Source organism: Myxine glutinosa, chromosome 2 (assembly GCF_964187855.1).
Source record: "Myxine glutinosa chromosome 2, kmMyxGlut1.1, whole genome shotgun sequence".
Classification (NCBI taxonomy): Eukaryota; Metazoa; Chordata; class Myxini; order Myxiniformes; family Myxinidae; genus Myxine; species Myxine glutinosa.
Genome location: NC_136262.1, coordinates 73,939,606 through 73,962,284, shown reverse-complemented (window position 1 = coordinate 73,962,284; position 22,679 = coordinate 73,939,606). Strand labels below are relative to the sequence as shown.

The window sequence follows — 22,679 nt, the reverse complement described above, 5'->3', positions numbered from 1 at the left end:
GTCTCACTCCCCCGATTCATCTCCCGGTGCCCTTGCACAATTTCTGGGCTGCGACGTGTAGCTCTCCCAGCAGGTCTACCCACCTGCACACCTCCACCACTGCAGTTGCCACCCGAGCTTACCTAGCTCCTCACCCTAACCTAACTAACTGGGGAAGGCCCCTCCTGGCTCTGTCACCCCTTGGTGCCCTCTGGCACTGGGCTACCCCCCGGGTCCGTCCTCCGGATCCTCGGGCCCCATCCACAACTACCGGCTCCCAGAGCCCACCTGCGGCCTCACCTGGCCGACATCCTCACAGTGGTGGAGTGCCCAAACCAACTACACACACGAACAGGCTACACGCCCAGCCATTTCCACAACACTAATGCACCCATCCAAATACCATTCTCTCACCCGCACCACAGATGCCAATATCCAACCACAATTTAACTATACCCTCTACCTAACACTTACACTACCCGCCCCGGGTATTCGTGATGGGGGTCCACTCTTCCCCCATTCACACCTTCGCACCATCCACTCCACTCCATAGTTTCCATCATACTCACTCCACGACCATCCATTCCAATACTCCATATATTCCACACTCCATGTCTTCCACACAACCATTCTCCATACACCTGTTGGTGCACACCTGTGCACTCACACCTGGTGCCACCTGCACCCTCCTTTCTTCCTGGACCATTTGGTCAACACCACACGCAATCACCACTACTCACTCAACCACTGCTCCATACACCTGTTCAGTTGCACACCTGTGCAATCACACCTGTTTAATCACACCTGTTCCCCATACACTTCCAATCCTCAAACACGCGGCATCATCTCATCTAACTACTCCCCTCTGAAACTTGCGCTTCCCAGTCACCCCTTTAAACTATTGCGCTCCCACGTCATTATCATCCACACTAATCTACCTGCGTCCCCACTACAGGTATCTGTCACTACCTAACCTTAACGTTACCTAATGTCAATCTCTAGGGCCCTACACACGATATATCCTAACCCTCCCGGGCTAGTTTTCACTGCCATCAACCCCATAAAACTAGTGCTCCTTTGCCCCCCTCGCTGTGAGGGATGACAGAGTTGCCATCCCACCACATCGGGGCATTTCCCACTATAAATTTTGCTCGTCCAAATCCAACAAATCAAAAATTTGCCAATTACTGCCAATTTTATTCACTTTTCTAAATTTCGGATCAAAACACTATCACTATCACCATCATCACAGTCCGCTATATCCTAGCCTCGGTGCGTCATGACGTCATTAAACTCGGCTTCGTAAAGCCGAGCAATGAATCCGGGTGGTTTGGTCGCCTGCAGGTTGAATCCGTCCGGCTTTCGGTTCAAGGGAGGTGGTTTGGTCGGGCCGAGATTCCACGCACCATCTCGGCGCGGCACCTTGCGGTCCCGGGCCCGATGACTCAATCTCCCCCGGTCGGAACCCCGTCCCCGCGAGGGGGCACCGTTCCGCTTCCTCCCACTCGCCCTTGAACCGGACCGGTCGCCTCGCCTGCCAAGGCCCGGACTCGACCGTGCAGGGCGGGGCCAAGCCCGAATCGGCAACGACGCTTCGAAGAGAAGCGACGCAGCATCGATCCGCGCCGGGCCTCGCACCCAACAAAGCACACCGCGCCCCGAGTGCTCGCATCGGCTATCCGTCGCCCTAACCGCTAACCCGGTTACCGTCGATGCTTCACCTGCATGCTCACACGCATACGCTACCCCTTTCACCCTCACAAAACCTGGCGTTCCAACGCCGTCCGTACATTCCACCAACGCTCTCCCTGTTACACACCACACCTCTCGCGCACACTCTTGCGCACACTCGCCGTTCGCACACCTCGGTCCACACCTCTCCTCCGTTACGTCCTCCGTAACACTCACCATGGGCGTGCACTCTGGCATCCACCCACTAACGCGCTCACATGGGCTCTCCCACACTCGCGCTACCACTAACTCAGGTGTGCTTCCTCGCACACCCTCGACCATTCCAAGCGTGCATTCTCGCACCCGCTCCACCACCAACTCACTCTCCGGGTCACTCTCACCCTCACACGTACACTCCGTACACCCCGACGTGCATTCTCGCTCGCACTCGGTTTCACTCCCACACTTTATAACACACCCACTCGCCGACGCACACTTTTTTTCCACACGCGTGCCATTTCCACTCACACGGGACCCTTCACCAACGCCCGGATGCTTCCTCGATCCCAAGCGCGCGAAAATTCTTTTGTCGCCAAACATCCTCTAACAAAATCTCCCCGCACAATACACAGCACGTCTCACCTTCGGGGTTCTTCTTCCTCCCTGCACCAAAACCTGCAAACTCTTTATTTGGTTAGTGAGCACATCATTATGAGTTGAGCACCGACCTTGTACATATTCCATCACCTCCTCCTGCCGCGAGTGGTTTTCTAAGTCCCCGGTCTCTTCAATTTCATTGCCCACTTCCACTTTTTCTTTACTCACCTTGACAACCGTTGGCTTTACTAAAATTCCCTCTACCTCATCGGTCGCCGGCTTTTCCAAACCCCGTGTCGCGATTTCTACCCCCGTCATTGTACCCGCGCTTTCCTCCGCTTCGCTCAACCAGCGCTTCTCGACCCGCGTTACCTCCTCGTGCACCCCTGGGACCTTCTCGCCCACCATGCGATCCATGGTCTCCCCACATCTTTGCATGCGGTCACCCATTCTGTTCGCAATTTTGCCGATTCGCTCCATTTTGCTTCCTAGCCTCTCAAATTTTTTTTCTAATCCCTCACCGGTACCCCTCGCTTCGTCCCTCATTACCCCCAATTGCTCACTCTGAGCCCTCATTTGCTCACTCTGAGCATCCATCCGGTTCCCCATTTCTCCCATAAGGGCCCCCATCATTCTGTTTTCCATTTTTTCACTATTAGCCCTCGCTTCGTCCCTCATTCGCTCACTATCAGCCCTCGCTTCGTCCCTCATTCGTTCCATATTGTCGTTTTTTTTCTGCATTTCCACCATGAATTGGGCCATGAAGGCTTGCATTTGGGCCGTGCTCATTGGTTCCGCGGCCGTGGCCCCCTCAACCACGTGCGCGAGCGCGCCATTTTGTGCACCTGATACCCCCTCAACCACATCCTCCATATACATTTCCCTGAGGTCCTGGGTCGATTCCACCCCGTCTATCTCTCCCACCGGCATCCCGTCGCCTTGACCAGCCATGGCGCGATTTCAAAATTCGGGTTTTGCTTTAAAACAACACAAATTTCCAGCAGCTCCAAATTTTGACCAATTTTTTTTCTAGATGTTTTTAAAAATTTGGTTCGGGCCTCGAATCTCACTCCCAGACACCAATTGTTACTGTATAGTACAATTGGTGTTCCAAAATTTGGGCTAAATAAATTTAGTCCCAGGTTCGAATCCCAACTCCTGACTACCAATTGTTACGGTACGCGGTTAAGGATGTTATATTTGCCGAGCGGAGGCTCCGCGACCGAACAGTTGTTCCCCGACTCACCCGATTCACCCAGACGTTGGCCGTATCGCGCCACCGCTATTCAATCGGGAAAAGACTAAGACGACGAATGCAAAGAGGAAGAAGAAGACGTACAGAAGAGTAACGGGGTTTATTATTATTTACACACATAAGCAAAAAGAGCAGTCACGTTTATTTACAGGGGACATGAGACGCAGGTGACACAGTGAAAATTACTAGCTTATACAGACTTAGTTACTACCCAGGACAGCACGAACAAAACAAACTCACGTACGCAAATGGGGAACTTGCAGGCAGGAATGGCTGGAAAGGATGAGCAGGTGGGATCACAGGGCACAGAAAGCAGGTCCAGTCCGGGCGGGAAGCGGGGAGCCGGCAGCTCCTTGTATTCCGCTTTACAGCGCACACCGTCAGGGCTTCACGCGGCTGGTTGAAACGGGGCTGCACTCCTCTGTTGTATCTCTCGTGTAGCTTGTTTCGTAAAAGCTCCTCGGCTTTCTCTTGGACCCTTTCTTTTGTCGTGTCCCTCTCCACGCAGCTCAGCTCGTATTTTTCTTCCTCTCACTTCCCTTCCAGCGCGGGTCTCTCCACCCAGCTCAGCTCAGCCTTTCTCTCACTTCTCTCCAGCTCATCTGGTTCTCAGCTCCCTTCTCGCATACCGTTAGCACGGGTCTGACACGCCCTCTTCGGTTTCGGTACCGCCCTCTCCCCACCGTGCTCTGTTTCGTGACCTTGTATGGTAATCCCACGGGCTTGTCTCCTTATTTGGGCATCGCGCCGACGGCACGCCCCTCGTGGCGAGCCACGGGCTTGTTTCCTTATTTAGGCATGGGGCTGCACAGCCCCGCCCTTCTTGGCGCGCCCTGGGCTTGCCTCTCCCTGGCGACCCCGACCCTCCTGTTCAAACAGAGCACGGAGCATATTTTCACTATAGCAGCGAATTGAGAGGGCGTGCACCCCATGCTTGTGAACTGCTTTACCCACAGATGGAGAGTTTGGCTGGGAAATGGAATTATTGAAGGGGAGCTATTCTCTATTGATTTGGTGCAATGGAGTGTCATTCTAATGGAAGACAAGGCCTTACTCTAAAACACATAATAAGATAAAAGCTATCGAACAGGGGTATTCTATGATTGGCTGACGTGTTTGCTTTATGGACTAATTATGGGACGCCCTTTGACCTTTACACACTGGAGCAAGGAGGCTCAGAATAAAGCAATAATAATAATACACACAATAAAAAAAAAACACAATCCTCATATCCGCAACAATATATATATATATATATATACATACACACACACACACACACACACACACACACACACACACACACACACACACACACACACACACACACACACACACACACACACACACACACACACACACACACACACACACACACACACGGCATTTAATATGGAATATTTTTTTTTTCTTGACGGGTTTAGTTTCTTAACTCAGTATATCAATCTGGTGAGTTTCTTTTACACTTTGGTGATTTATTTGTTGAAAGAACCATGTCACTGATTGTCTGTCGCAGCAAGAAGTCAACAACAGGATTAGAACACAGGTGGCGTGGCAAAATGTACGGACAGGCGCATTTGATGATTGGCTTTACAGTCGGGTATACAAAGGTTGTTGCATTCTGTATTTGTGGAAAACAACTGCTGCACGTCTCCAAAAGTTATTGCCGCTTTCTCTGGAGATGGTCCGTCAACTCGACAATGCTGTTTGTCATGGAGGAGTGGCTTTACGAAATTACGGCATGAAACAGCGTGCTATTGCTCGGCAGTATGGCATCACTCAAGGTCAGGTGTCAAAGATCCTGAAACGAAATGCTCAGAGGGGTGTCCCTACTCCAATACCGAGGCCAGGACGTCCCCGCAGAACCATAAGGAGGGATGATTGCCAGCTGCACCAGTTAGTCAGCATTGGCCGTACCAAGTCAGCTAATCGGCTTGGGGCTGAGTGGCAGCAACTGACAAATGTGCCTGTATCCAGAAGGCTATTCAACCAACGACTGGTTCAAGCAGGCTATCGTGCCAGGCATCCACTGAGAAAGCCACGCCTGACCAGACAACACCGCCAGCGCCGATTGCAGTGGGCCAGAGAGCACCGTCAATGGCAGCCAGGACACTGGAATCACGTGATCTTCAGTGACGAGTCTAGATTTCTGGTCTATCGTCAAGATGGCCGCGTCCGAGTGCGCAGACAAGTGCATGAAGCCTACAACAATGATTGTATAGTGCCAAGAGTCCAAGCTGGAGGTGGTGGGGTGACCGTTTGGGCTGCTTTTCATGCAGGGGGCAAAACTGACCTGGTTGTTCTGAATGGAAACCTGAACCAGTTCAAGTACAGGGCCATTCTGGAAGAAACATTGCTTCCATTTGCTCGTGCAGCCTTTCGAGGAAACTCTGTCTTCCAAGATGACAATGCACGGCCTCATCATGCTCGCATGATCCAACACTTTCTTGCTGACCGTGGTGTAGAGCATATGGAGTGGCCTGCCATGTCCCCGGATATGAATCCGATAGAGAACTTGTGGGCAGAATTAACACGTCAAATCGACCACTAGGACCAGCAGCCGACCTCTGTGCGTGAATTGCAGCAGGCTATTGTCACTGCATGGCAAGCGATTCCTGTCCAAACCTTGGCAAATCTCGTGAACAGCATGCCTCAACGTGTACGTGCTCTCCTGAATGCTCGTGGGGGTTACACGAAGTACTGAACTGTAATTTTACTGTCCGTAATCCCAGGCGTAATTTAACTTTTGTTTTTCTTTAAAAAAAAATTGGCTAATGTGCAAAATAAAGACATACTTCTGGAAAACGTACAGAAATTTAACACAGTCCTGTCCATGAATTGAGTTCGATATCAGTTTACATCACTTTCAAGGATCAATTTATTTGTTTTGAAATGTCAAATGTGGTTTTTGTTTCTTTTAAAGGTCACATTAACAAAATCTAGAATAATTTCAACATAATTCCAATGAAATTTTGGTTCTAAGACATCTTGAAAAGTAAGTTCACCCCCAGAAAAAATATTCCATATTAAATGCCAAGTCTGTATATATATATATATATATATATATATATATATATATATATATATATATATATATATATATATATATATATATATATATATATATATATATATATATATATATATATATATATATATAAATAAATAAATATTATATATATATATATAAATAAATATTATATATATATATATATATATATATATATAAATAAATATTATATATATATATATATATATATATAAATAAATATTATATATATATATATATATATTGTTACAGATCGCGGTTTGGATGTTATAGACCGAGCGGTGGTTTAGAACCGCGACCTAACAAACTCACCCGATTCACCCAGACTTTGGCCGTATCGCACCGTAGCTGCCCAATGGGGAAAAGACAAAGGCGACGAATGCAAAGAGGAAAAAGAAGGCCAAGACGAAAGACAAAAGGTTTGAAATATTACTACTGAATTTATTTACTATTTACACACAAGCAACAAAAAGCAATTCAGTTTATTTACAAGTACAAGACGCAGATGACACAGTGCAAATTTAGCTTATCTACAGACTTAACTAACCCAGGACAGCACAAACAGAACACTGACTCACGCGGGGAATTGATGATAGGACTGGCGGGAGATGGATGGCTGGCGGGATGGGGAGGTCCACTGGTCCTTCAGCACGATTGACTCGTTGGGCAGCCGCCGCTCCTCCGCGGCCGTGCTCCAAACTGCCGTCCAGGCCTCACGCTGCTGTGGCTGCTGTTTCGGTGGCTCCAGCTGCAGCAAATGCAGTTGCGGTGGCTCGAGCTGCAGTTCAACTCTGGACTTCTTGGTTGGACTCAACTCCTTGGACTCCCTCTCGTCTCTCGGTAAAGGCTCATCTCCCGTCTGCCTGTCTGGTCCAAACCCTCACTCTTTCTTCTTTTCTCTCACTCCTCACCACCGCAACCACTGACCCTCCTCTGGCAACCGACTCAGACCAACTCATCTCCAAGGCCTCTCTCTTTGCCACACCCCTGCCTTGGGTTATATAGGCCCCCGCCCCTCAACCTTTGCGAACCTCCCCCACCGCTCTTCCTCCGCCCTCTGTAGCCAAACCCCTGGCTCATGGTTGGTCGAGCGGGGCTGGTTCACTCCTCCCCCTCTATGACGAGGTGGAGACACGCCTTTCTTCCCCAACCCTGCCTCGTGGCCAATGGCGGCAATTGGATCGGAGGGGAGGTAATATGGGCAATCGAGGCTTTTGGGGATGGGAAGGAAAGGGGGTCTATTCTCTTTCACTGGTGCAATGGAGTACTTTTAATTAATGGGAGACACAGCCTTATCCTAAAACACAGAATAAGAGATAACTATCAAAAGAAAAGATATATCGTGACCTACATGTATGTTTTTCTATGGACTAACTACGGGAACGCCCTTTGACCTTTATACAACCACAACGGAGGGAGGAGGGGTGATATTTTACAACAACCTTTTACAACAACCTTTTACAACATTTTACCACCACCACAAAATAAAAAAAACACATTCTCATATTCACAACACTGCACCCTCCTCCCCTTAGGCACGTCCCGGGCCTATTACTTTTACCTTAGTGTGGCATGTAGGTGTAGTTCCCTCTACTTTTAGCCTGACCCTGAGTGCGACAGTTTTAAAACATAAATAAATGTGTCCCGCTGCTCCATTGCACCCTGCCTAACAGACTTACGCCCACAGTTAACCGAATTGCGGAATGGTCTTCAAACTACACACTGACGGTGGGAAGCATTATTTACAATTGACGCTATTTTTATTTACAAAACTAACCCAGGACCTGTAATTGTTCTTTCTGGGGGGAGGACAGTCTGCTCTGCATCAATGCACCATTAAAGCACCCAAAAACGCACCAACACACCCTCAAGCACCAATCAGTGCAGTCACCACTGTTCATCAATAAAATAAATTCAACAACCCCTAACCCTGCAGGTGTCTCTTGCTCTTCGGCTCCCTCTGCTGGTGATTATTATTTGTCTTCCAGATGTTGTCATTTTCTTTGCTTTGCTTACTGGCGGCCTATTTTCAATAAAACTTGCACCCAATGTGTCCTTTTTATTTATTTATGGCCCACCAGGCCGACTATGTGTATGGTTCACCTGTGGGGCATTGGTGCCCTGTGGCCAAGGTCCGCCAGCAAGATTTCGGGCCCTCATGGCCGGTTCCAGCAGAGGGGCCATGCCCCAACCCATGGGGTCCATAAGTGGTGCTCGGCCACTGACATGTGGTCCATAATGTGGTGCATCGATGCAGACAGCTGGTTCTGGGAATTTCGGGCGCACAATGGCCGACCCACGCACGCTCCCCTCGGCGCCCAACGGCGCTCAGGTCCTCATGTGGGAGACAAAAAAGGGGGGACAAGACAGATGAGCGAGGGGTAAGGTCTCAAGGGTACACATCAAAAAGGCAATGCAAGGCGAAATGCGTACGGAGGGCGAAGTGAGAAAGCTCGTCCCTACCGTACGTCACCCCCCTGTTACCTAGCCTACCCTTGCCCTTACCCCATATGTACAAAATCTACACATTACCAATACGTCACTACTGTCACGTCTTCCCCATATTTCCCCTATACCAAATTCGTCTCCACAATCCCTCTACTTCAAAATTTGCCATCACCAATTCATCATCAATCCTCATAAGGAGGGAGAGATGGAATTACGCACAATGTCACACCCACGTCATGATGCGTCTCACAATCCAAACATTTGCATCATAAAAAATAATCAAAACATGGCATGGTGTGGAGTACCTGTCACCTCAGGTGAGTGGATGCAGATGGTGCGAGGAGATCCTTCATCCTAACTATCCTCTAAATGATTTTAACACACTTTACACTACCCGGGGTCTTTCTCCGGCCAAACCATTGGCCCTCTTACACTATGGGTTCTAAAAACCAATTCCCATTGGCCAAACTGTGGTGCTCTTCAATTTGGGGTCTCACTCCCCCGATTCATCTCCCGGTGCCCTCGCACAATTTCTGGGCTGTGGCGTGTACCTCTCCCAGTGGGTTTACCCACCTGCACACCTCCACCACTGCAGTTGCCACCCGAGCTTACCTAGCTCCTCACCCTAACCTATCTAACTGGGGCAGGCCCCTCCTGGCTCTGTCACCCCACTCGGTGCCCTCTGGCACTGGGCTACCCGGGTCCGTCCTCCGGATCCTCGGGCCCCATCCACAACAACTACTACCGGCTCCCAGAGCCCACCTGCGGCCTCACCTGGCCGACATCCTCACAGTGGTGGAGCGCCCAACCAACTACACACACTAACAGGCTACACGCCCAGCCATTTCCACAACACCAACGCACCCATCCACAGACCATTCTTTCACCCGCACCACAGATGCCAATATCCAACCACAATTTACCTGTACCCTCTACCTAACACTTACACTACCCGCCCCGGGTATCCGTGATGGGGGTCCACTCTTCCCCCATTCACACCTTCGCACCATCCACTCCACTCCACAATTTCCACCATACTCACTCCACGACCATCCATTCCAATACTCCATACCATTTATTCCATACACCTGTCTTTCATTCACCTGTCGTTGCACACCTGTGCAATCTCACCTGGTGCCACCTGCACCCTCCTCCTCTTTCTGGACCAGTTGGTCAACGCAACACACATCACCATCACTCACTCATACACTGCTCCACACACCTGTTCAGTTGCACACCTGTGCAATCACACCTGTTCCATTCTCACCTGTTCAATCCTCACACACACGGCATCATCTCAGCTAACTTCTCCCCTCTGAAACTTGCGCTTCCCAGTCGTCCCTTTAAACTATTGCGCTCCCACGTCATTATCATCCATACTAATCTACCTGCGTCCCCACTACAGGTATCAGTCACTAACTAAACTTAACGTTACCTAATGTCAATCTTCGCTAGATCCCTACACACCATATCCTAACCCACCCGGGCTAGTTTTCACTGCCATACACCCCATAATCTAGTGCTCCTTTGCCCCCACCTTGTGAGGGATGGTGGATTTGCCATCCCACCACATCGGGGGTCTCTCACTACCAATTTCGCTCGTCCAAATCCAACAATTCAAAAATTTTCCATTTACTGCCAATTCTATTCACTTTTCTAAATTTCGTTTTAAGTCACTATCACTATCACCATCACCCGTCTACTTATTACATCCTCTCGGTGCGCCAATTCACATCTACAGCCCGGCTTCGTACAGCCGAGCAGTGAACGCGGGTCGTTTTGTGCCAGCGGCTGGATACGTCCCGCATTCGGGGCAGGGACGGAGGCTTACCCGGGCCGAGATCCCATGCACCACTTCGGCGTGGAGCCATCCAATGTCCCGATCTCGACCTGCCGGCACGTCTCAATAGAAAGTGGTCGCCATGACGACCCTTCCTATCGAGCTGCCCGCTCCGCCTTGTGGAGCCCGGACGCGGCCGCTCCACGCGAGGCCCAGCGTGGATCGCGCACGGCGGTCCTTTCGAACCCGCCGTGGCTCGGATCTCCGCTGGTTCTCGCGGCACGCGAAGCCCGGCACGCACCGAGGGCCCGATCCGGCTAAAAGTCGACCTAACCTTTAACCCGGTTACCGTCGACGCTTCACCTGCAGGCCTACATGCATACGCTACCTCTTTCTTGCTCATACATGCAGCCGTTCCCATTCTCCTCGTACCTTTTCTTTCACACCTCGGTACACTCATTCCGCTCACCGACTTGGTCACACACCTGACCACCGAACACTTTGGCACACATTCGTTGCTCGCACACCTCACCAATACACCGCTTCGCGCCCCCTCCTCGGTCACCTCCTCTGTGACAATCACAGGTGTGCCCTCATTCGCACACCCAACCACGTGTCTCACTACCAATTCAAATGTGCCTTCCCACACACGCTCTACCATTCCAGGTGTGCATTCTTCCATCCCAGGTGTACATCCTCGCCCACCTGTCACAACCAGCTCACTCTCCTTGTCACTCTCACTACTCTCACCTCCACTCTCGGTCGCGCACTCACCCTTACTCTTGACAGCATGCGCTTTCCCCATGCACCCGTCCGTTACACACCTTTCTCGCGCATCCTCCCGCGCACACTTCTTCGTTACTTCCTCCGTAACACTCACCACAGGCATGCATTCTCCCTTACTCTTGACAGCATGCGCTTTCCCCATGCACCCGTCCGTTACACACCTTTCTCGCGCATCCTCCCGCGCACACTTTTTCGTTACTTCCTCCGTAACACTCATCACAGGCATGCATTCTCCCTTACTCTTGACAGCATGCGCTTTCCCCATGCACCCGTCCGTTACACACCTTTCTCGCGCATCCTCCCGCGCACACTTTTTCGTTACTTCCTCCGTAACACTCACCACAGGCATGCATTTTCCCTTACTCTTGACAGCATGCGCTTTCCCCATGCACCCGTCCGTTACACACCTTTCTCGCGCATCCTCCCGCGCACACTTTTTCGTTACTTCCTCCGTAACACTCACCACACCGCGCTTCCCTGTGCTCCCTCGCACACGCGCTTCGACCAACTCACTCTTGACGGCACACTCACTCCTCGGCGTGCACTTTTTCCTCACACACCCCATGGTCGGACATTCTCGCACACCTCTTTTTTCGCACACCAGACCTGTCGCACACTTCACCAACGGCCTCTCACGAACACCCGGATCCAAACCAATCCCCAAGCCGACTGAAGCTTTCCTCACATCATATACATTGCCACTCACCTCCGTACCTCGTCGCACCTCCTCTGCCATCTGCAAACTTTTTATTTGGTTAGTGAGCATCACATCATGATTTGAACACAGACCTTGTACATATTCCATGACTTCCTCCTTTATCTCCCTCTTAGTTTCTGTCCGTCCCTTCTTAATTTCACTCACCTCTTCTCCCACTTCCTCTAGTTTTTGTTTAACCTCTTTTATTTCTCGGTGCGTCCCCTCAAGTTCGTCCTCTAAGGCTACCGTGACCGTCTCTATGTGCATCCTCACCTGCCGGTCCTTTGTCTCCATTATCTCTGTCACCTCCTCCACCCTCATTGTCAGTTCCTCCCGTACCATCTGACATTGCCTCTGCGTCGCTATTAATTCGTTTTTAATTTCTTTTTGTGTCGCCTTTAACCCTCCGAGTACTGCAGTGTTCCTTTGAACCTGCTCCACTAATTTAGTTTGTCCCTCTGTCAGCTGCTCCACCTCCTCCGTCAGATCTTCTATTCCCCCTTGTAACTTAGCCGTATTATTTCTCACCTCTTTCTCTATACGCTTTTCGCCTCGCTTTACCTCCTCGCGCAGCCCCGAGACCTCCTCACTCACCCCTCGTCGTATTTCCTCCATCTGGTTCCCCATCTGTTCGATTTCCCGGGCGGATTGTTCCCCTCTTTCCCGCAATTTGTCCTCCATCCTATTTTCTAACCCCATTAACCCATTTTTCACCCCCTCTAACTGATTCTCCTGGGCAGCCATTCTATTTTCCACCCCCATTAACCCATTTTTCACCCCCTCTATCCCATTGTCTAACCCCTCAAATTTCTTGTCTAATCCCTCAAATTTCTTGTCTAATCCCTCACCGGTACCCCTCGCTTCGTCCCTCATTACCCCCATCATTCTGCTTTCCATTTTCGCACTATCAGCCCTTGCTTCGTCCCTCATTTTGTCCATAAGGGCACCGATTTGTAGCAACAAAAGGTCCGAATCCAACGGCGGCGCTGCTACTGTCGCGGGCGTGGCAAAATTTGGTGCCGCTACACCCACGTGCGCGAGGACGCCATTTTGCACGCCTGCTACTCCCTCAACCGCCTCCTCATTGCTCCCCTCCATTTGATCCTGGGTTACTTCTAACCCCTCTATCTCTCCCACCGGCATCCCGTCGCCTTGAACAGCCATGGCGCGATTTCAAAATTCGGATTTTTATACAACAAACAAATTTCGGCTTTATAATTTCGAGCGCGTAAACGCGCTCCGGGTCCGATCTCACTCCTCGACACCAATTGTTATAGTACTAACACAATTGGTGTCCAAAATTTGGGCTAAATAAATTTAGTCCCAGGTTCGAATCCCATCTCCTGACAACCAATTGTTACAGATCGCGGTTTGGATGTTATAGACCGAGCGGTGGTTTAGAACCGCGACCTAACAAACTCACCCGATTCACCCAGACTTTGGCCGTATCGCACCGTAGCTGCCCAATGGGGAAAAGACAAAGGCGACGAATGCAAAGAGGAAAAAGAAGGCCAAGACGAAAGACAAAAGGTTTGAAATATTACTACTGAATTTATTTACTATTTACACACAAGCAACAAAAAGCAATTCAGTTTATTTACAAGTACAAGACGCAGATGACACAGTGCAAATTTAGCTTATCTACAGACTTAACTAACCCAGGACAGCACAAACAGAACACTGACTCACGCGGGGAATTGATGATAGGACTGGCGGGAGATGGATGGCTGGCGGGATGGGGAGGTCCACTGGTCCTTCAGCACGATTGACTCGTTGGGCAGCCGCCGCTCCTCCGCGGCCGTGCTCCAAACTGCCGTCCAGGCCTCACGCTGCTGTGGCTGCTGTTTCGGTGGCTCCAGCTGCAGCAAATGCAGTTGCGGTGGCTCGAGCTGCAGTTCAACTCTGGACTTCTTGGTTGGACTCAACTCCTTGGACTCCCTCTCGTCTCTCGGTAAAGGCTCATCTCCCGTCTGCCTGTCTGGTCCAAACCCTCACTCTTTCTTCTTTTCTCTCACTCCTCACCACCGCAACCACTGACCCTCCTCTGGCAACCGACTCAGACCAACTCATCTCCAAGGCCTCTCTCTTTGCCACACCCCTGCCTTGGGTTATATAGGCCCCCGCCCCTCAACCTTTGCGAACCTCCCCCACCGCTCTTCCTCCGCCCTCTGTAGCCAAACCCCTGGCTCATGGTTGGTCGAGCGGGGCTGGTTCACTCCTCCCCCTCTATGACGAGGTGGAGACACGCCTTTCTTCCCCAACCCTGCCTCGTGGCCAATGGCGGCAATTGGATCGGAGGGGAGGTAATATGGGCAATCGAGGCTTTTGGGGATGGGAAGGAAAGGGGGTCTATTCTCTTTCACTGGTGCAATGGAGTACTTTTAATTAATGGGAGACACAGCCTTATCCTAAAACACAGAATAAGAGATAACTATCAAAAGAAAAGATATATCGTGACCTACATGTATGTTTTTCTATGGACTAACTACGGGAACGCCCTTTGACCTTTATACAACCACAACGGAGGGAGGAGGGGTGATATTTTACAACAACCTTTTACAACAACCTTTTACAACATTTTACCACCACCACAAAATAAAAAAAACACATTCTCATATTCACAACAATATATATATATAAATAAATATTATATATATATATATATATATAAATAAATATTATATATATATATATATATATATATATATATATATATATATATATATATATATACATATAATATATATATATATATATTATATATATATATATATATATACATATACATATATATATATATATATCACAGTTTGTGTGTGTGTAATGTTACTGATAGACTCCGAAACGGAGAGTCTCACGTGCTTGATATTTGGCATAGACATGGCCATTGAGCCTGGGAAGAACATGGCCTACCTCAAAATATTTGACGAGATCCATATTTTTTATTCATATTTACCTCAGCGCATTTCAGCGAGGAACATTATACACGGAATCTCAGCCGTTGCCAGAGCAGTTCGCTGATTCGCTCAGAGTGATCACGTGATGTTCCATCCCCGCCACCAGACCATTGAACTGAAAATATATAGAATGACCATTGCCATTCACACCACATAGGTGGAGATGCAGCTACCGGGCGCCATCTTGGTTAGCACTCGATGCTGGGCGATGGTGATTTCCGTCACACGTTTGCACGTAATTCAGAGCGAAAAGCGATTGCGTTTTTTCACCTTTTATGCGATCGTGTTTTGTGTCGATTTTGTGCGATATGAATTAAACGTCTTTGAAACAGCTGTGAAACGTCTTTCCACAACCCTTCCGTAACCGATTGGAGCAGTTTATTGCCGCACAAAATGGCATTTTAACAGTTGTCTGGCTTTTAAAATCTGGGACACGTTCAAAACAAACGAGATCCGCGAAGCGAGTTGGTCGAGTCGTGCGAACCAAGATGGCGACACGGCGGCTTCACTTTTCACGGAGTATGAGCGTTCTATATATTTTCAATTCAGTGCGCCAGACTCGCTCACGCACTTGATTTGTGGCATAGACATGGCCATTGGCCCTTCTCGGTGTAATTTGTGCGAGGCTTTTGTCCGAGTGAGCTTGAGTCGAGAGGGCGAATGTACGGGTTGGGAATGTACGGGGGTCTCCCTTCCCCCGCCCGGAAACGCCGGTACTGAAGGGCGTCACAGGATCGGGGAGTCTCCAAAATCCGCTTCGTGCTGTTGTTGCGAAGATGCAGGACGATGTCGCGATTGTTGTGCTGCTCTCCTACCATGAGAACTGCAATGTCATTGTTGACAAGCCCTCCCCTCCCCTTTCCCCTCACCCTCCCCTTTCCCCTCACCCTCCCCTTTCCCCTCCCCCTCCCCTTTCCCCTCCCCCTCCCCTTTCCCCTCTCCCTCCCCCTACCCTCTCCCCCTACCCTCTCCCCTTCCCCCCTCCCCTTCCCCTCCCCTTCCCCCCTACCCCTCCCTTTCCCCCCTACGCCTTCCTTTCCCCCCTACGCCTTCCTTTCCCCCCTACCCCTTCCTTTCACCCCTACCCCTTCCCACTCCCCCCCGTTCCCCTCCCCTTCCCTTCCCTTCCGGCAATGCAGGGTACTTCTGCTAGTATATATATATATGGAAAGCTTGTCTGAAAAGTAAAGATCGACCGTCTTGAAGCGACGTCCACGACTTATTTAATTTCTTCCGAGATATATCTCTATATATATCTCTATATATATATACACACACACACACACACACACACACACACACACACACACACACACACACACACACACACACACACACACACACACACACACACACACACACACACACACACACACACACACACACACACACACACACACACACACACACACACACACACACACACACACACGGCATTTAATATGGAATTTTTTTTTTCTTGACTTGGGTTTACTTTCTTAACTCAGTATATCAATCTGGTGAGTTTCTTTTACACTTTGGTGATTTATTTGTTGAAAGAACCATGTCACTGATTGTCTGTCGCAGCAAGAAGTCAACAACAGGATTATATCACAGGTGGCGTGGCAAAATGTACGGACAGGTGCATTTGATGATTGGCTTCACAGTCGGGTATACAAGGGTTGTTGCGTTCTGTATTAGTGGAAAACAACTGCTGCACGTCACCAAAAGTTATTGCCGCTTCCTCTGGAGATGGTCCGTCAACTCGACAATGCTGTTTGTCATGGAGTGGTGGCTTTACGAAATTACGGCATGAAACAGCGTGCTTTTGCTCGGCAGTATGGCATCACTCAAGGTCAGGTGTCAAAGATCCTGAAACGAAATGCTCAGAGGGGTGTCCCTACTCCAATACCGAGGCCAGGACGTACCCGCAGAACCACAAGGAGGGATGATCGCCACCTGCACCGGTTAGTCCGCAATGGCCGTACCAAGTCAGCTAATCGGCTTCGGGCTGAGTGGCAGCAACTGACAAATGTGCCTGTATCCAGAAGGCGAGTCAACCAACGACTGGTTCAAGCAGGCTATCGTGCCAGGCGTCCCCTGAGAAAGCCACGCCTGACCAGACAACACCGCCAGCGCCGATTGCAGTGGGCCAGAGAGCACCGTCAATGGCAGCCAGGACACTCGAATCACGTGATCTTCAGTGACGAGTCTAGATTTCTGGTCTATCGTCAAGATGGCCGCGTCCGAGTGCGCAGACAAGTGCATGAAGCCTACAACAAAGATTGTATAGTGCCAAGAGTCCAAGCTGGAGGTGGTGGGGTGACCGTTTGGGCTGCTTTTCATGCAGGGGGCAAAAGTGATCTGGTTGTTCTGAATGGAAACCTGAACCAGTTCAAGTACAGGGCCATTCTGGAAGAAACATTGCTTCCATTTGCTCGTGCAGCCTTTCGAGGAAACTTTGTCTTCCAAGATGACAATGCATGGCCTCATCGTGCTCGCATGATCCAACACTTTCTTGCTGACCGTGGTGTGGAGCATATGGAGTGGCCTGCCATGTCCCCGGATATGAATCCGATAGAGAACTTGTGGGCAGAATTAACGCGTCAAATCGACCACTTGGACCAGCAGCCGACCTCTGTGCGTGAATTGCAGCAGGCTATTGTCACTGCATGGCAAGCGATTCCTGTCCAAACCTTGGCAAGTCTCATGAGCAGCATGCCTCAACGTGTACGTGCTCTCCTGAATGCTCATAGGGGTTACACGAAGTACTGAACTGTAATTTTACTGTCCGCAATCCTGGTCGTAATTTAACTTTTGTTTTTGTTAAAAAAAATTTTGGCTAATGTGCAAGATAAAGAGATACTTCTGGAAAACGTACAGAAGTTTAACACAGTACTGTCCATGAATTGAGTTCGATATCAGTTTACATCACTTTCAAGGATCAATTTATTTGTTTCGAAATGTTAAATGTGGTTTTTGTTTCTTTTAAAGGTCACATTAACAAAATCTAGAATAATTTCAACATAATTCCAATGAACTTTTGGTTCTAAGTCATCTTGAAAAGTAAGTTCACCCCACCAAAAAAATATTCCATATTAAATGCCAAGTCTGTATATATATACAGACATGCACGATTCGGGCCGGGCTCCGCCCTGCATGGTCGATTCCGCGCTTTGCCAGGCAAGGCGACCAGCCCGGTTTGAGGGGAGATAGCAGGGGTCGGAGCATCGCCCCCTTGTGGTGGCGGTGCTCCGGCCAGGCAAGGCTGGGCCATCGCGCTTGGGAGCGCAAGGCCTTGCGCCGAGATGGTGCCTGGAATCTTGGCCCGACAAAACCTCCTCCCCTGAATCGAAAGCCGGACGGACCCAACCTGCAGGAGACCAAACCACCCGAATTCATTGCTCGGCTTTGCGAAGCCGAGCTTTGATGATGTAATGACGCACCGAGAGGCTCAGAGTACAGTGGACTGGATAGTGAAATTGATGGCAAATGGTATACGGTGTAGAGGGATGGTAGATCTACCAACCCTCACATCGTATCTTTGGGCAAAGGAGCAGTAGTTTTATGGGGTTTTGGCTGTACAAACTAGCCCGGGAGGGAGGGTTAGGTTATTGATAGGGAATCTAGAGATGACCATAGGGGACTATAGCATTAAGTAGTGACGTGATACCTGCAGTGGGGACGTAGCATAGATTAGTTGGATGATAATGACGTGGGATGTGCATAGTTTTAAGGGATGACTGGGAAGCACTAATCTTAGAAGGGCAATAGATAGCTAGATGATGCTGTGTGTGTGAAATTATGGGAACCACCGTGTGAATGATCTCATTTTTGAAATGAGGCAATGCTCAAGAGCGGTGTGTGTGTGTGTGTGTGTGTGTGTGTGTGTGTGTGTGTGTGTGTGTGTGTGTGTGTGTGTGTGTGTGTGTGTGTGTGTGTGTGTGTGTGTGTGTGTGTGTGTGTGTGTGTGTGTGTGTGTGTGTGTGTGTGTGTGTGTGTGTGTGTGTGTGTGTGTGTGTGTGTGTGTGTGTGTGTGTGTGTGTGTGTGTGTGTGTGTGTGTGTGTGTGTGTGTGTGTGTGTGTGTGTGTGTGTGTGTGTGTGTGAAAGTGTATGAGCAGAGCATGGTGGATGAATGTAATGGTTTGGAGTGATTGACTTGCAAGGTGTGCAAGTGAAATACAGGTGTATGGAGAATGGTTGTGTGGAATGGATGGTGTGGAGTATTGTGGAATATGTGGAGTGGAGTGTATGGTGCGAAGGAGTGGATGGGGGGGAAGGATGGACCCCCTTCACGAATACCCGGGGAGGGTAGTTTAAAAGTAGGTAGGGGAAATAGGTAAATTGGGGTTGGATATTGACATCTGTGGTGCAAAAGTAGCAGAGTACTGCTTGATGGGTGCATTAGTGAAGTGGATGGGTGGGCGTGTGGCTGAATTCGTAGTTATGGTCATTGCCTACCATAATTTCCCACCTGGTGTCCTGAGTAACCAATTCCCTTGGGGTTTCAACTGCATGCGGTTGGAATCCCTTGGGAGTTATGCTCGGAACGATGGCAGTTGGAGGTTATGGTCCTTGACCATGACATTACGTCACCAACTCCCTCGGAGCTTCAGCTGCATGCGGCTCCAGTTCCTTGGGGGTTGTGGTAGTTGCGTGACCATTTGTAGTTGAGCACTCCGCCACTGGTAGTCTGTCGGCCAGGTGAGGCCGCAGGTAGGCACTGGGAGCCAGGTAGAGTTGTGTTAGAGTTCAGTGGGGCCCGAGGATCCAGAGGACGGACCCGGGTAGCCCAGTGCCAGAGAGGGCACCGAGGGGGTAAGTGCCAGGGAGGGCCTTCCCCAGGTAGGTTAGGGTGACGGAGCAGGTAAGCTCGGGTGGCGACGTACAGTGGCGGAGGTGTGCAGGTGAGCGGACCTGCTGGTGAGCCACACGACGCAGCCCTGAAATTGTGCGAGGGCACAGGGGGAAATAATCGGGGGAGTGAGACCCCAAATTTGGTGAGCGCCACAGTATGTTCAATGGGAATTGGTTTTTAGAACCACATAGTGTAAGATGGCCAATGGTTTGGCAGGGAAAGACCCCGGGTAGAGTAAAAGTGTTAATGTCATTTAGAGTATAGATAGGAGAAAGTCTCTTCGCACCATCTACGTCCACTCACCAAGGTGATAAAACTCCACACCACATTTTTTTGCAAGCATTTGGAATGAAAGGCGCATCATGACGTGGGTTTGACATTGTTTATATTCCATCTCTCCCTCCTTAGGAGGGATTGATGACAAATTTGGCATAGAGGGGAGATATGGGGAAGACAGGACGTAGAGACGAATTTGTAAATGGTGTAAATACGGGGAGGGGCAAGGGGTAGTGTAGGTGACATGAGGGGTGACGAACGGTAGGGACGAGCTTTCTCAGCTCGCTCTCCCGCTCCCTTCATGCCGCATTGCTTTGTGTTGATGTGTACCCTTGCGCCCTTGCCCGCTGATTTGTTTGTCCTCCTTCCCCCACTCATGGACTTTTTTTTTTGGGCCCGGGGGGAGTGCGCAGGTGGCCGCAGTTGTGTGCCCGCACCTTCGCTGCCTCTGGCCTGCACTGATGCACCATATGGACCACACTGGCACCACTCATGGACCACACGTTCTGTGGCCTAGCACCACCTTATGGACCACACGTTCTGTGGCCTGGCGTCTCTGCTGGGACCGGCCACTGTGGCCAGCGGTGTCTGGTTGCGGACCACTGTGTTTTGAGTGGCCTCCATGCCATACAGGTGGACCACTGGAGTTGGCCCCGCTGGCCATACAAATAATAAAAAGTGGACACGGTGTGTGCCCTTTTATTAAATAATAACATCAAGATGAAGAAGATCCATCAAGTCAACCAGAACCAGCGGCCCAGCAGAGCAGAGAAGAAAGAAGACACCATTGCTTATTATTTTAAAATGTGTGTTTTGTGCATTTTTCATGATGGTGCTTTTTGGTGCTTTTGGTGCATTTTGTTTTATTGGTGCATATGGTGTGGTGGTATCAGTGCAGTGCATGGCAATGATCTTCCCCTTATCAAAAGTTCTGCTTTTGTTTCCCACCAAAGACAGGTCCTGGGTGTAGTTGTAAATAATCAAAATAGTAGTGTCTTTGTAAATAACATGCTCCCCACCGGTTAAATGTTTAGTTTCAAGACCATTCCGCAATTCGGTTAGTCTGTGGGCATGAGTCTGATAGGTAGAATGCAACGCAGCAGGCGGGACATACTTAGTGTTAAAACTGTCGCACTCAGGGTGAGGTTAAAAGTAGAGGGTTACCACACCTAAGTGTCACATGAAATTAAAGTTGTTTCGGCCCGGGCTGAACCTGGAGGAAAGGAGGGTGCAGTGTTGCGGTTTTAGAACCCCTCACTTGTAAATACTTGGAAATAATAACTCTTGTAAATATCCTATCATTTAATAAGGTCGCACCCATAGTTAGTCCACAAGCAACACGTAGGACACCATAGGACTTTGTTATTTCCTTAATATGTGTTTCAGATAAGGCTGTGTTCCCAATAGTTGAATCTGCGTTGTATTAATTAAATAAGATAGGCCCCATTCCGTTCATTTTGCACTCTCTCTCTCTAAATTGGTTACGCGGCCTTGCCAGCAGCGTTCGCTGCATTGAACCTTTGCTGCCTTAAGCGCTCGCCCCGGCCACCATTACGCACGCGGTCAAGCTGGAGAAGAAGGGGGCGGAGCACCAATAACGAGGCGTGGCCCTGTCAACGAACCAACCAGGGCTGAGGTGAGCTTACTGGTGGGCGTGGCGCGGCTTGATCTCTAAGCGCACTATATAAGCGCACGCGCCAAGCCCTTTGACGGACTGCGCGGGGACGGCTGATTGTGTAAGGACTGCGCAGGGAGCGATCGATTGTCACGGACTTCTTTCAGCGGGCTCCGGTTTCATGAACTCGTTTGAAAGGCGCTTTATGAACTGAGTGATTGAGAGAGAGAGGCAGCAGGCGCACATATTACGTACGCAGCAGTCCAGCCCTCGCATATGTAAAGGTCCGGTCGTGCGCCAACGACACGCGAAGCTGCCGGCCATTCTTCGCCGCGGACCCGGAGCCGGACTCCAGTGGACCGGAGCCGGATCCCATCGCCTGGACCATCTGCTTGGACCTTCTCCTCCTACCACTACCCTCCCATGTAAGTCTGTCTGTTTGTCCTGGGGTTAAGTAAGACTGTATAGATAAGCTTGCTCTGTGTCCTGCTTCTTCTTCTTCTTCTTCTTGTACATTCCTCCCTTTTGTTTCCTCTTCTTTGGTTGTTGTAATAAATCCTTTGTTCTTCCTTACCTTTTGGTTTCCTCTCCATTCGATCGTCTTTGTCCTTTCTCTCCATTGAGTACCTGTGGCACGATTTGGGAAACCGCTCAGGATCGGGTTTAGTCCTTTGTTAATGGCTCGGGCTTCGGATTGCTAAACCGCTCGGCAATTTCCATCTTGTCCACGG

The 22,679-nt window shown here is 49.8% G+C and overlaps 1 protein-coding gene across 3 annotated transcripts in view; it reads right to left on the bottom strand.

The window, feature by feature from the left end:
- Positions 1-22,679, bottom strand: part of LMNB1 (lamin B1) — a 90,122-nt gene that overhangs the window by 44,841 nt on the left and 22,602 nt on the right. The gene's annotated exons all lie outside the window — the stretch shown is intronic.